Source organism: Gadus morhua, chromosome 9, assembly GCF_902167405.1.
Source record: "Gadus morhua chromosome 9, gadMor3.0, whole genome shotgun sequence".
NCBI lineage: Eukaryota > Metazoa > Chordata > Actinopteri > Gadiformes > Gadidae > Gadus > Gadus morhua.
Window position 1 is genome coordinate 15,267,809 of NC_044056.1, and position 14,588 is coordinate 15,282,396.

Sequence of the window (14,588 nt, forward strand, 5' to 3'; positions counted from 1 at the left end):
GTCAGTAGACATGCAAACGTTAAAGATTCTTAGAAAACAATTCCAACGTTATGCAGCTCATTGTGACCTCATAAGAGAGATGACCTCTCCACCGTGGCCGTGTGTGTGTTCCTGTCCTGTGTTTGTGCCTGCGTGTGTTACGGACAGTGCTGTTAGCCTAGCAGAGGCGAGATGCTTGCATGTCATGAATATTCATAACAAGAGCCAAAATCTATCTATCAATGTAAGCACAAACAGAGGATCATGGGCATCAGGGCCCGATAACGATGCTCGTACGATCATTCTCACGATGGATCTTGCAAGCCATCGTCAATTTATTTGGAGCGCTTTGAACGCGCGTTCACTGCACTCACGACGTTCGTAGGATTGTAACTGTCTACTGACACGGTGCTGAAATGGGCTCCGTAGGAGAGGGCGACGCAGGAATGATGCAGGAAAATGGGGTTAAAAAGCGTTAAAATATCTCCCCATCAACAGAATAGCCTACGAAAAGATTAGACTGCAATAATATGAATGCTAAAGATATTAAAACACAATTGATTAGGCCTAGGCTGACATTAGTCCTTATCCTGAACGCACTACATTTTTTCAAGGCATTTTCCCCCCTGAAATAATTACAAAAATAGCTTGTGTGACAACTACATTTATCTTAAAGGTCCCATGACATGCTATTTTATGTATTCTTTAATATAGGTATTAGTGGGCAACTAACACAGTATTCAAAGACGTTCCTGAAATTCAGCCGTGGTGCAGAGTTACAGCCACTCCGAGCCAGTCGCACATTGAGCTTCCCCCAAATGCGCTGTTTCGGTGGGCGTGTCAAGGAGGAGGGTGGGGGTGTGGCCCTGAGCAGCTTGCAGCCAGGGACGGTACCATGCGCTCTGTTTACAGTGGATGTATCGCAATGGCGAGGCGCACACAGCCTTTAGCCGTGTTCTGTAAATATTCTAGAACACACGGGAGTCCTGGAGCTCTATATCTAAATATTATCATATAGCCTACACAGATATCTATATCATATAATACATATTATCACGGCCAAAAGCTGTGTGAGACGATATTCCGACGTTCCTGGTTCTTCAACGTCCACATCAATGTGAATACACACACTGTAACGCAAGTGTTTCTTGTCGGTTCTTTGACGTGTCTTGTATTTCCACAACGAGACTGTCGTGGGGGTTATCTGAGCCATGGTTGAGAAGGAATTGGGGGAAAGGAACTTTGGTTTGACTCGCTGAAGTAGGCTACATGAACTGCGACATGCCGCGAGGCACCATCGCCCGGCAGCGGGCAGCCGGCAGCAGGCAGCGCGCAGTTCAGTCGACTTCAGGTTGATGTGAAAGTGGAAGAACCAGAGACGTCGCAGAACCCGTCAAAGTCGTTTGTGATTCATAATATCGTCTGGAGGCGCACACAATATGTTATATGATATAGATATCTATGTATTATATGATATTATTTAGATATAGAGCTCCAGGACTGTAACGCAAGTGTTGTACACTTCCTTGTTATTTGGATAACCGTTCTGCTGTTGGTGTGATGGCGCATAACGCGTCGGACTCTCGTCTCTGGTATTTCTACAACGAGACTCGTATTGGGGGTTATCTCAGCCAAAGTTGAGAATGAATTGGGGGGAAGGAACTTTGGCTTTGACTCCCTCAAGAACATGAACCACGACATGGAGGAGAAAGGGATTGTTGGCGGCGAATGTCTCCCGCTTGAGCCCCGCTGAGGGACCACCGCCGGAGGCGGAGGTGCCTAAGCGCTGCCCGGCAAAGATCCCTTTCTCCTCCTTGTCGTGGTTCATGTTCTTGACTTGAGGGAGTCGAAGCCAAAGTTCTTTCCCCCCAATTCATTCTCAACCTTGGCTGAGATAACCCCCAATACGAGTCTCGTTGTAGAAATACCAGAGACGAGAGTCCGACGCGTTAAGCGCCAAATAACAAGGAAGTGTACAACACTTGCGTTACAGTCCTGGAGCTCTATATCTAAATAATATCATAAAATACATAGATATCTATATCATATAATATATTGTGTGCGCCTCCAGACGATATTATGAATCACAAACGACTTTGTCGGGTTCTGCGACGTCTCTGGTTCTTCCACTTTCACATCAACCTGAAGTCGACTGAACCGCGCGCTGCCTGCTGCCAGCTGCCGGGCGATGGTGCCTCGCGGCAACCGGCGGCATGTCGCAGTTCATGTACTTCAGCGAGTCAAACCAAAGTTCCTTTCCCCCAATTCCTTCTCAAACATGGCTCAGATAACCCCCACGACAGTCTCGTTGTGGAAATACAAGACACGTCAAAGAACCGACAAGAAACACTTGCGTTACAGTGTGTGTATTCACACACACACATGTGGCGCTCGCACGGTCGAGTCTCATTGGCGGGCCAACGTCTCTGGGCGGGCCAGGCAGAGTAAGGGGAGGAGCCGAGATTCCTCATGACGTCATGAGCACAGACATTCCAAATCAGCGCGCTTGAGCCTCCGTTTTTTCAAGGGCGAGCAGAACAGCTAGTGCTCGTTTTACACCAAACGCAAGTTTTAGCCACTGGGGGACCATAGGCAGGCTAGGGGAACTCATATTTATGTTAGAAAACCTCACAAAGTGAGATTTTCATGTCATGGGACCTTTAATGTGCAGCAAAGAGAGCCGACTTTATCTGATTCCGCATAAGGTTTCATTGATTGGCGCGCAATTTAGAATCTTTGATGTAAAACAAAAAATGCAACATTCCATTAATTCATTATCATTCAAACGCAGATTCTGGGCATTGCTTGGTCTAGATCCTGCCCATATTGTTGGGCAGGATGATGAACAGGCCTTTCTACACTGCCAAGCCGGACACCCGCATGCAAGAATGAGTTCACGTCTGAGTAAAGGCTACAAACGAAATTAACTATTTACAAGTGCAAAAACGTCAACTTATTTTTCATTTTGCTGAGCACTTGTTTTTTATCCCGACAAAAGCCTCATAAAGAAAGTTCCTCTGCGCCTACGCGTGCATACGACGGCATATTTTTGGCAGTGTGATGATGGTGGGAAAGCGTGCGGCGTTCAGGAACGCATCGCAGCAGTTTCCCCGCAGCAGTCTACGTTCACTGCAGAAACCACGCTCTCAACCTTCCGATTGTGCACCGTTAGGAATTTTTGTAACTAGACACGGCCCAATAAACAATGAACTTCATCTCACAGCCTCACCGAAGCGCCTACAGTGCTTTACGGCAAACAATCGCAACAAAAAACGCCTGCAGAAATTCTCCGACACCCGCTGGTCTCCGCATGACTTACGTAGAGTAGGTTATGTCTTCTGTCATTGATCAATATAACATTTTAACCACTAAGGTTGAATTAAAATCAGAGTGGACACACCAAGTGCAGCTCGAAAGCGACCTCCCACACAAGAGCAATGGAATCATTTGATTGTAGCCTATATGCCTTGTGACGTGGCGTTTGATCAGCACATTTCGGCTCCGCATGTATTTTTGGAATTTAAAATTGGTGCAATAAATTATGTTGTCGACTTCCAACACGTCTCCATCTTTGCTGTTTAAATCTAACGGTAATCTATATGAGTAACATATCGGCGGTAACCACAGATTTTGGTTGCGAAATGGCTCAAGCTGGGCATTGGTGCTATAGAGGCGGCAATTGACGCGCGTAAAATGCGCACCGCGGCGCCGGTGTGTGGTGGGCTTAAGAGAGAAGGAGAGAGAGCCAGAGAGAGGGAGAAGGAGAAAGAGATACAGATGTCAGATCTCTTGGCCAAGAAATGAGAGTTGAGGAAGAAGAAATGTGACCGAGGTCCCCGCGGGCAAGAATAATCAAAGAACTCCAGTAGGGGGCGCCAGGACTTTAAAAATCACAAAAAGCGCAAAGAGTGACCGTTCTGGTGGTGAGAAATATGTGAAGTGTTCGCTGAATAGTCCTGCATGTTAATTAACGTTTACAATTGAATTTCCCTCACCGAGTGTTCACAAATCCGCTCACAATATGTTGACAGGACACCGAAACAGCCTGCCCTGGCCATCATATCCCTTCTTTTCCGGGTAGGCTATATTAGGGTTATTTCCTTATCCTGGAAATGATAATAGTATATTAAACAAATCCCAGCACCACACCAAAGGGAGGCAGCAAATCAGAGCTAAAAATATCTATCTGCGTTTCATTTCCAAATGGTAAGAGAGCAACACAAAACAGGTTTATAATATTTGGATGTTTTATTTTCTTTAAATCAAGCAGGTTATATTTCATTAGTTTTTACACAATCTGATATTTGGAGCCATTTGCAAATATGCTCATAAATTACATGATTTGTAATCCTTAACGAAAAAAATCATAAAAGAATGAGGTGGTTAATGATCAATATTGGGATCAACAGTGATGACCCTACTAATGTAGGCATTACATATGCAGGCAGAAAAGGAAAAGTTCCCTTTAAGGTCTCATGTGAAACACCACAGGTCTGAAATACTCAGGAACACATGAAAATGGCACAAAAATGAATTTCACTCCAACCTTTTGCTAAAGAGACGTTGACAGGCCCACAGAGCGCCTGGAGCTCACGGGACAACAATCACATTCTGCTTCATGAAGAGGTCAGATTATCGTCAGACCATAGACATTACATGTAAGGACACTGAACATTTGGCCGGATTACACATAGAAATGCAATCCAAAACAAAATGGGTAAAGATAAAGCATGTTTATTGATGCGGAAAACAAAGGTTCAAATATCCTCCAAAGCACTTCAAGCCCTCGAAGAATGAAACTCAAAACGTAGATGAGGTTAAAGAAGAAACTTCTAAATTAAAGTGGAGCGACCCAGGGACAAGTCTGGTTTGGGTTCAAGATTATGGATGTTAACTTTGCGTAACGTGTTTGGACAAGCAAGTTTAGGTTTTAGGCAAGCGACTTAAGGTATTAGGCAAGCGACTTCAGTCAAGCGACTTCAGGTATTAGGCAAGCGACTTCAGGTATTAGGCAAGCGAGTACATGCAAACGAGTTTAGGTTTTAGGCAAACGAGTTTAGGTTTTAGGCAAACGAGTTTAGGTTTTAGGCAAACGAGTTTAGGTTTTAGGCAAACGAGTTTAGGTTTTAGGCAAGCGAGTCAAGCTAAGCGAGTTTAGGTTTTAGGCAAGCGAGTTTAGGCAAGCGAGTTTAGGCAAGCGAGTTTAGGCAAGCGAGTTTAGGCAAGCGAGTTCAGGCAAGCGAGTTCAGGCAAGCGAGTTCAGGCAAGCGAGTTCAGGCAAGCGAGTTCAGGCCAAGCGAGTTCAGGCCAAGCGAGTTCAGGCCAAGCGAGTTCAGGCCAAGCGAGTTCAGGCATTAGGCAAGCAACGCGAGTTTAGCTAAGCAAGTTCAGGTTTTATGCAAGCGAGTTTAGGTTTTATGCAAGCGAGTTTAGGTTTTATGCAAGCGAGTTTAGACAAGCGAGTTTAGGCAAGCAAGTTTAGGTAAGAGAGTCAAGTTACTTTAGGCCTCACTTTATTTGCGGTTAAATTGCGGCATTAGGTTTAGAAAGAAGGTTAAGATCCAGGCTCAGGTTTGCTTCCAGGCTCGTCCCTCTAGCCGCTCCCTATAAAGAGGATTCCCAGCTACCGTGTTAAAATACAACAGCTGGGATTACAGATATGGAGTACAGAAATAAATGACAAAGATTGATGCAAACATTCTTCCCCCAAAATGTGGTGCAACATAATGGAGAAAATAATTACTTTCTCTCCATTGAAACCCAGTCATATCTTGCGATCTCACGAGGTCCCGCCGCAAGGGGCGGACTTACAAGCTCTATAGAGTGTGCACTGTGTGTTAATGTTGGGTGTGGATTAATGGGCTGGTGTAGCCAGGGATCCTCAGGGTTTATGGGGAGTAGGACACACTGGTGTAGTTCAGTGCTGTGAAGTAAATTGATGCAAAAAGTAGAATCAGTTTCAAGGGCAATCAAATGTCTATAAATGCAGGAACAGCCCCATCTGGTCTCAATCAGCATTTGAACAGTCCTAGAGAACCAGGTTTAAAAAAATGTCAATACGAGCCTCCAGGTGCATTGGAGTTACTGCATTTAATTAACTTTAATTTAATTAAGAGCACACTAGTCAGTGGAGATGTTCACAGAAAAGACTGGTCTTCAGACCTTTATAAAGATCAGGAGGGATTATATAATTGCCGTTTGACGCGTTAGGTCTGTGCACCACCAGGAGGAAGTAAATATTTACCAGCGTTGGGTCTCTGCACCATGACACCCAGCTGCCGCACATCTGGTCTCCCTTTAAGTCACCTGAAGGAGAGGTCAACTTTATTGAACCTAAGGGGAATGGATCACAAGAAAAGGTAAGGATAAATCAAAGCTAAACATAGAAAGGCTGAAAACAAGCATTGTCCAACATGGGGTTCGGCTATATTTTGATGTAAAAACACTTAGGTGTACGATCCAACCATCAAAAACAGGCTCTTCTTATCATGTTTCCAATGTGCCCCGAGTTGCTACGCCCTCATCGGCCACCAGGTGGCAGACTTGATTTTGTCAGTAGAAGGAGCAAAATAGCCATCCAGCTTGAGTACAGCAATAGTAGAGGAGCGAGTCAAAATAATGCGTTTGAGCACCTTCAGCCATTGCTCTTGTTCAAGGACATCCCACTGATTGGCAGATCTTATTCTCTAGAAAGTTTGTTACAGAAGAAGCCCCTAGTATCAAAGCAACATACCCGCCAAACAAAACTAACCTTGTTGAATAAATGAAAATGTCCTCAAGATGGTCAATCCAGTATCTTACCGGTTCCACAGAGAGTCTCTAGTCTGCTGCGCTGTAGGCCTTAGGTCTGTCCTCTGCTCCGGAGTATAAAGAACCAGTCAGTCATTAAGCTGCTTGGTCTCTTCAAAGAGGTGGAGGTTTGACCGCCTGCACCATGAGGACGCTGTGGATATGGTATGGGACCCTTTATCAGCGGATCTGAACTGCAGAACTTTAATCACATCAGCTGTAGATATATACAGGTGCTGGTCATATTATTAGAATATCATGAAAAAGTTGATTTATTTCATTAATTCCATTTAGAAAGTCAAACCTGTAGAATGTATACATTCATTCCAAACAGACTGATACATTATAAGTGTTTTTTGCCAAAAAGAAGATGATTATAGCTGACAACCAATGAAAACCCTAAATTCAACATCTCAGAAAATTAGAATATGGTGAAAAGGTCAGATATTGAAGACACCTGGTGCCACACTCTAATTAGCTAACTAACTCAAAACACCTGGAAAAGCCTTTAAATGGTCTCTCGTTTTGATTCTGTATGACACACAATCATGGGGAAGACTGCTGACTTGACAACTGTCCAAAAGATGACCATTGATACTTTAAAGAAGGAGGGCAAGACACAAAAGGTCATTGCCAAAGAGGTTGGATGTTCCCAGAGCTCTGTGTCCAAGCACATTAATAGAGAGGCGAAGGGAAGAAAAAGATGTGGTAGAAAAGAGTGTACAAGCAAGAGGGATAAACGCGCCCTGGAGAGGATTGTCAAACAAAACCGATTCAAAAATGTGGGGGAGATCCACAAAGAGTGGACTGTAGCTGGAGTCAGTGCTTCAAGAAGCACCACACACCGACGTATGCAAGATATGGGCTTCAGCTGTCGCATTCCTCGTGTAAAGCCACTCTTGAATAAGAGACAACGTCAAAAGCGTCTCGCCTGGGCTCAAGACAAAAAGGACTGGACTGCTGCTGAGTGGTCCAAAGTTATGTTTTCAGATGAAAGTAAATTTTGTATCTCCTTTGGAAATCAAGGTCCCAGAGTCTGGAGGAAGACAGGAGAGGCACAGAATCCACGTTGCCTGAAGTCCCGTGTAAAATTTCCACAGTCAGTAATGGTCTGGGGTGCCATGTCATCTGCTGCTGTTGGTCCACTGTGTTTCCTGAGGTCCAGGGTCAATGCAGCAGTCTACCAGGAAGTTTTAGAACACTTTATGCTGCCTGCCGCGGACCAACTTTATGGAGGTGACGATTTCATTTTCCAACATGACTTGGCACCTGCACACAGTGCCAAATCTACCAGTACCTGGTTTAAGGACCATGGTATCCCTCTTCTTGATTGGCCTGCAAACTCACCTGACCTTAACCCCATAGAAAACCTATGGGGTATTGTGAAGCGGAAGATGCGAGATGCCAGACCCAACAATGCTGAAGAGCTGAAGGCCACTATTAAAGCAACCTGGGCTCTCATAACACCTGAGGAGTGCAACAGACTGGTCGACTCCATGCCACGTCGTATTGCTGCAGCAATTCAGGCAAAAGGAGCTGCAACTAAGTATTGATTGCCATACATGCTGAAACTTTCCATGTTCATACTTTTCAGTTGGCCCACATTTCTAAAAAATCATTTTTTGTACTAGTCGTAACTAATATTCTAATTTTCTGAGATACTGAATTTGGGATTTTCAGTAATTGTCAGTACTAATCATCCAAATTAAAAGAAATAAACATTTCAAATATATCACTCTGTGTGTAATGAATTGATATAATATGTAAGTTTCACGTTCTGAATATAATTACTGAAATAAATCAACTTTTTCATGATATTCTAATAATTTGACCAGCACCTGTATACCTTCTCCAGAAAGATGGGGGGGGGGGGGGGGGCGTCAGCCCCTGAGCAGTGATCTTCATCCCCAGTGACTCCTTCAATCCTGGTGGAGCAATTGGTGGTAACACTCAGTTACCATTTGGAGATAACCCAGCTACCCTAGTGTACTACAACCCAGTTCAGTGTTACCCCCAGACAATGTCTTAGTCAAGGTGGTGGGGGGGGGGGTCTTCGGTGAGGGTTTCAGTTCGCAATAATACATACAACCGCCTTTTCAATTGCATTCAAAATGCTTTATGGCTCGACTGTATACAATATAACCGACTAATTATTTATCTATATTTTTTGTACTTGAGGAAAGTATGTTTTCATTCCCTACGAGTTTTGCACTTTGTTATTGCATTAGTCTGGCTGAACGGAAATGGACAGCGTCTATTGCCTAGTGTCGGATTTGGCCGCGACTCCTCCCCTTCCGGTTGCTGGCGTTCCCGTATTGTGTTCCCATCAAACTCGGAAACTAGGCAGTATGGCGAGTTTTGAAGAGGACTTTGACGGCGCTGTAAAGTTGGCATGTTTGGCTCTTTCCGTCGAAAATTACAAAGAACTGCAAAAGATTTGCTTACAGCATTTGCTGAGGAAGAAAGATGTTCTATTTTGCATGGACACCGCTGCTGCTTCCCGGGCTTAGTCCCGCCCTAGACGATTGTGATTGGTTTAAAGAAATAAAAACAGGCCCGCCCAGTTTCCCCACGGATAGACGGCTCGAGGTAGCGTGGCTCCAGACCATACTACTTGCTGTAGTTTGGTCTGGCTTTGCGAGACTATTATTGCATAATTATTTTTTATATATAATTTTTCTACATTGGTAGTCAAGGCGGGGCCCTACTGTTAAGACGGCCTTAACCATACAGTGCATGGGGAAACACTGCAGTTACTTGAGTTAAACATTAGAGTTTAATCCCCAAATGGCGATACCACCAGTTCATGGCTGCGCCCTTTGATTTTCTTGTTGATCAGATTGACCTGGAGAAAGAGCTTACCTTCCATGGATGAGGAGCTGGTTGGTCTAATCACGAGCCGCCTTCGGACCTCCACCGCCGGATCCCCCAGCCGTCCTCCACCGCCGGGACCGTCTCCTCCAGGACCTCCACCGGGCCAAACGCCTGGACCTCCGCAACGTCGCCTCATTTCTTCTGAAATGTGACACACATTCTATTTGCAACCCGGACATTCCTCCCCGTTCATGATGCACTGGAGAAGAGTTTAGCTTTACTGGATGAGGAGCCGCCGCCTCCAGGCCCTCCAGGACTCCGCCGCCGCCGGGCCCTCCAGGACGCCGCCGGACCCTCCAGGACGCCGCCGGACCCTCCAGGACGCCGCCGCCGCCAGACCCTCCAGGACGCCGCCGCCGCCGGACCCTCCAGGACGCCGCCGCCGCCGGACCCTCCAGGACGCCGCCGCCGCCGGACCCTCCAGGCTGACCGCCGTCAGGTGGACGCCACCGCCGGGACCTCCAGGTTGGTCTCCACCACCGCCTCCAGGTTGGACCCAACCACCGCCTCCAGGCCCACCGACTCCAGGACCTCCAGGTTGGCCTCCACCTCCAGGCCCGCCGTTGCCTCCAGGACCTCGACCGTCTCCAGGCCTTCCAGGTTGGCCGCCTCCAGGCCCTTCTGAAATGTGAGACACAAGTTCCAGTTGCACACTGGAACATTTCTCCCCTTTCATCATGGATGCACTGAAGAAGATGAGGACTTTACTGGATGAGGAGCCGCCACCTGGCTCTCCATGCCTCCCCTTCCAGGTTGGACGCCTCCAGGCCACCGCCGCCTCCAGGCTGGCCTCTCCCTCCAGGCTGGCCTCTCCCTCCAGGACCTCCGCCTCAGTCCTTCTGAAAGGCGAATGACACGTTCCATTTTCACACTGCACATTTCTCCCCGTACATGATGCAGATAATCAACTCCTCCTCTGCTTTAGCTCCCACAGATCTCACTGATGCCCTACTGTGCAGTCTTGAGTAAGGCATTATTTAACCCAACAGCCAGCCACACACACCTAGCCTACATCCTGGCGCTGGTCCTAGTGGCTGAGAATGCATCTGACATTTTTCAGAACACCTCAGAGTTGCTGTGGCTGCATGTCAGTTTTAATTCTAAACAATTCACCAGGCCTAAAAAAAAATGTGCAGCTGTGTGTCTCACCGTTCTGCATCCGTTGGGCTGCACGGCTCCCGGCCTTCCCTCCACCTGCAGCGAGCGCCTCCAGACGACCGCCATGGACCTCACGCCGAGCACCTCCAGACGACCGCCACGGACCTCCAGACGAGCACCTCCAGACGACCGCCTCCATCACCTCTACTGAAACAAGACAAAATCTATTTAAACACTGGAGATTTTTTCTCCGCGCTCACTCAGATGTCAATAGCTTATCTTCTCCCATTCTCTGCGTTCTTGAGAAGTATCAATTCCTATAAACTCCCAAACCCAGCCACACACATACACACACACACACACATCTAATCTTCATAAGGACACTAGTCCTAGTGGCTGAGAACGCTTGGCTAACAAACCAATCACAACCAATGACTGAATTCCAGTTTTATTCTGAACCGTTTGACCACGCCAAGGAGTTTATAGGATGTGCAGTTCCACGGCTCACCCGTCTGTTCCTGTAGGACTGAACGGCTCCTGGCCAACATCCACCTGCAGCTCCCAGCTCCAGACCCGCTCTGTTGAAGCCTCTGGGAGTACAATCCGCTCCTGAACAAAAACAAACCACTGTTCATAAATCATTTGGTACTCTGCAATCCTTGGAAATATTATGAAGCATGAGCTCTAATAGAAAATGTTCAAATCCTGTATAATGATTAATTGTTGTAAAAATGTGTATAGTTCTATTGATTACTTTTTTACTTCTATAACACATTTAATGAATAGTGGGAAACTACACAAGAAAAGTAAAGGAATGCGGTTTTAACACGGTTATATTAGTAAAGCAAGTCTTACCCAAAAAGTCAATAAATGGTGACCACATATTATTATTATTATTATTATTATTATCTATTTAGTGCTTCACTAAAATCCTATAGCAAGTGGAAACGTTACTCTCCTTCATTGGTGATGTTCATGTTCCTCGATATCTTCCAATGGACTCTTTGTGAAATCCTTCTGGATCCTCTGCGTTGAAGTCATGGTTGAAGTGCGTTGTTCAATTTCCAAGGGGCGTGTCTAAACGGCGCGACCTAAAATGGGTCGATGCTGTTGGATAGGCCTCGACTAATCATAGCATTGGAACGGGTGATGCAGAAATACATATTCCTCAAAATCTTTAAGAGTAGTAGTCGTTCGTTCTTTTAGTGAGCATATACAGTCTTTAGTTCACTAACTTCCATCTTTGTTGTTGAAACACCTCTACATGTTGCGTATATCCAACCTCACATTAGATAGCCTAAAGGGTTGCTATTGCTCGGTCTATTTCGTAGCGGGCAGAACACGTTATATAACGGAGGGGCGCCTGACCGCATCTTTGAAGAGCAAATTATATGGTCCGTCTAGTTACGAAGCTATTGGTGAAATACGCAAAACGAATATTGAAATGTTAATTTTGGCATTTAATTTGCATCTACATTTTGCCAGTGAAGGAGTTTAGGTTTGCCAATCCGAGGTCTAACAGGCAAACATGTTCATAAATACAAATGCAAAGTCCACAGAACATACGCGAATAAAAACCACATTGCACCACCAGCGGTCAACAGCAGCAGCAGCAAGTGTATTGAAAGTAGAAAAGTAGTAAAGAGAAGAATAGAATTGGGAGAGTGGTGTGCAAGTCAGACACCGCATCTAACCCAGGACCACCTTGCAGATCACAAGCAGCAAACCTTCTACCAGACCAACCAAACACACATCAACAGGCCCCCAGTCAGTAGGGTCAGTCAGTCAGACAGGTTTCCACAGAAGGTCTCAGTGGGGTTATGGGTTGAGCAAAAATAGAACCCTTTCTTCCTTCCACAAGTTTCCATCCTGGATTTTTCGGACATTTTTCGGACATGTTTCACCTTATCCGTGGATTCCTGAGGGCAGTGAAGTATCTGCAGAAGGTGACGTCCAGGTCCAGCGGTCTGCCGCATTGACCTCGAGATCTTTAACCGAGTGGGACCGCCTCTGTTTGTAGTAGGCCTACAGTTTGTGTTCAACAGCGTGGAGGCCCGGTAGTTTCCATCAGAGTTGCTGCAGTTCTTCCATGCTGCTTCCACAGGGAGCAGAGGACACTTCCCAGTGTGGTGGTCGGTGCTGTAGCGGTCCGCAGCGTTAGTTAGTCAGTCGATCCCATAGATAAACCACTCAACACAAACTACCACTTCCATCAGCAAATCCACATTAACCTCCAGCGGTAAAACAACAATAGAGGAGCGAGAACAGACGACAGGAGGAGATGGGGAGAGTGTAACATGTGCAGTGCTCATGAAGGAAGTACCCCGCGTTACTCACTGCGTGGGTCTCGTGGCGGGGTGTCCACGTCGGTGGCCACGATGTCCGGATTGTTCAGCGCACGCAATCCAACGCAAAATAAACGATTAACATCCGACACGGTGGGGGCCCTTTATGAGGAGAGGCGGGGGAGACGCAGCTGAAATCAATTAAGAACTAGTGACCAGAAGAACGTGATTGGTTGTGAGCGAGAAGCTCGAGACGAGAGACGGCAAAGGGCAAGGCCTGCGTATTGGTTAGAGCAAATAACGTCTGGTGTAATCCATTTGTATTGTACGCCGGTAGGTGCTAGTGGTAAACTGCCAATCTCCCAGGTTTCTTGCGGCATTTGCGGAGGCACGTCCCCTTTTGGTCGTAGAAGCTTTCCCGTTTCTCATGTACGCATTTGCGCTTTTTCATGGGCGGCGACGCTAGGGAATAGAACCGTGGCGTGAAGGATAGTGGAGCCCAAGGAGTCATCCCTATGTTCCCCGGGTCCAATGTTCCCCGCTAGGGGAACATAGGACCCTTTAAAAAAAAAAAAAAAAGGTCCCATGTTCCCCGATTTTCCCAAAAAGGGTCCTATGTTCCCCTCATATATACCGGGGAGCATATGGACCCTTTTTGGGAAAAGCGGGGAAAATGACCCTTTTCTGGGAAAAGGGTCCTATTTTCCCCGCAATCTATCAATCTTTAAAAATATTTAAACTTTGACGCGACATTCGCGTGATGACAGCAAATCGGCGTTCAACAGCGTGGCCACTGAGTGACATGTGTAACGTAACAGCCAATCAGCGTTCAACCGGCCAACTCAGTGCAGTGCAGTCCGGGGTGAACTGCATCATTGAGGAGAAAGTGATTGTTGCCGTTTGCGACTCCCGGAGCTCTTTATATAATACTATATAATATAATATAATTGTATAATAATATCACGGCCAAAAGCTCTGTGCGCCTCCGGATGGCCGTAGCGCGGGGAGCTCTCGTAGGGATTGGGCTTCTCGGGGTTTGTTAACAGGTGTTACGTCGAGATCTGTTTCCCCGTCGAGATGTTTCCCCTAGTCCCCGCCCCCGTCCGAAATTACCCGAAGGGCGAAGGAAGCGCGCGTACACAAAAAGCTCGCCCACGAGCTGCTGTGCTCGTACCACAGAGGCACTTTGGAGAGAGCTAAGGTTCAAAACTGACTTTTTTTAGCGAATTTTATCTGAAGATGTTGTATTGTAGATTTCTATCAATAAAAAATATTATTTTTGTGAGACTTTTTTTTTTAACATTTTTAATGTTAGGACTTTTGTCAGGAAGTGTGCTCATTCATAATACTGTCAGATACTGTTCCCCCTCTGTTCCATAGGAAAGGAGGCTCACAAATCTTTCAAATTCATACTGCTAACTTCTTTCCCCACAACAGATAAGTCCTGTGGTTTTCAGGCTGATATCACTAAATTTGACCATTTAGAACAGGGGGAACGCATCCTGACAGCTTAGAATATTACTGTCAGATACTGTTCCCCCTCCGTTCCATAGGAAAGGAGGC

At 46.2% G+C, this 14,588-nt stretch overlaps 1 long non-coding RNA gene across 1 annotated transcript; it reads right to left on the bottom strand.

The window, feature by feature from the left end:
- Window positions 1-12,179: 12,179 nt before the first annotated feature.
- On the bottom strand, window positions 12,180-13,589 carry LOC115550861 (uncharacterized). The gene is made up of 2 exons (XR_003977953.1): window positions 13,078-13,589; window positions 12,180-12,879 (listed from the first exon to the last, which is right to left on the bottom strand). It is a non-coding gene; the product is annotated as an uncharacterized LOC115550861 (long non-coding RNA).
- Window positions 13,590-14,588: the final 999 nt, after the last annotated feature.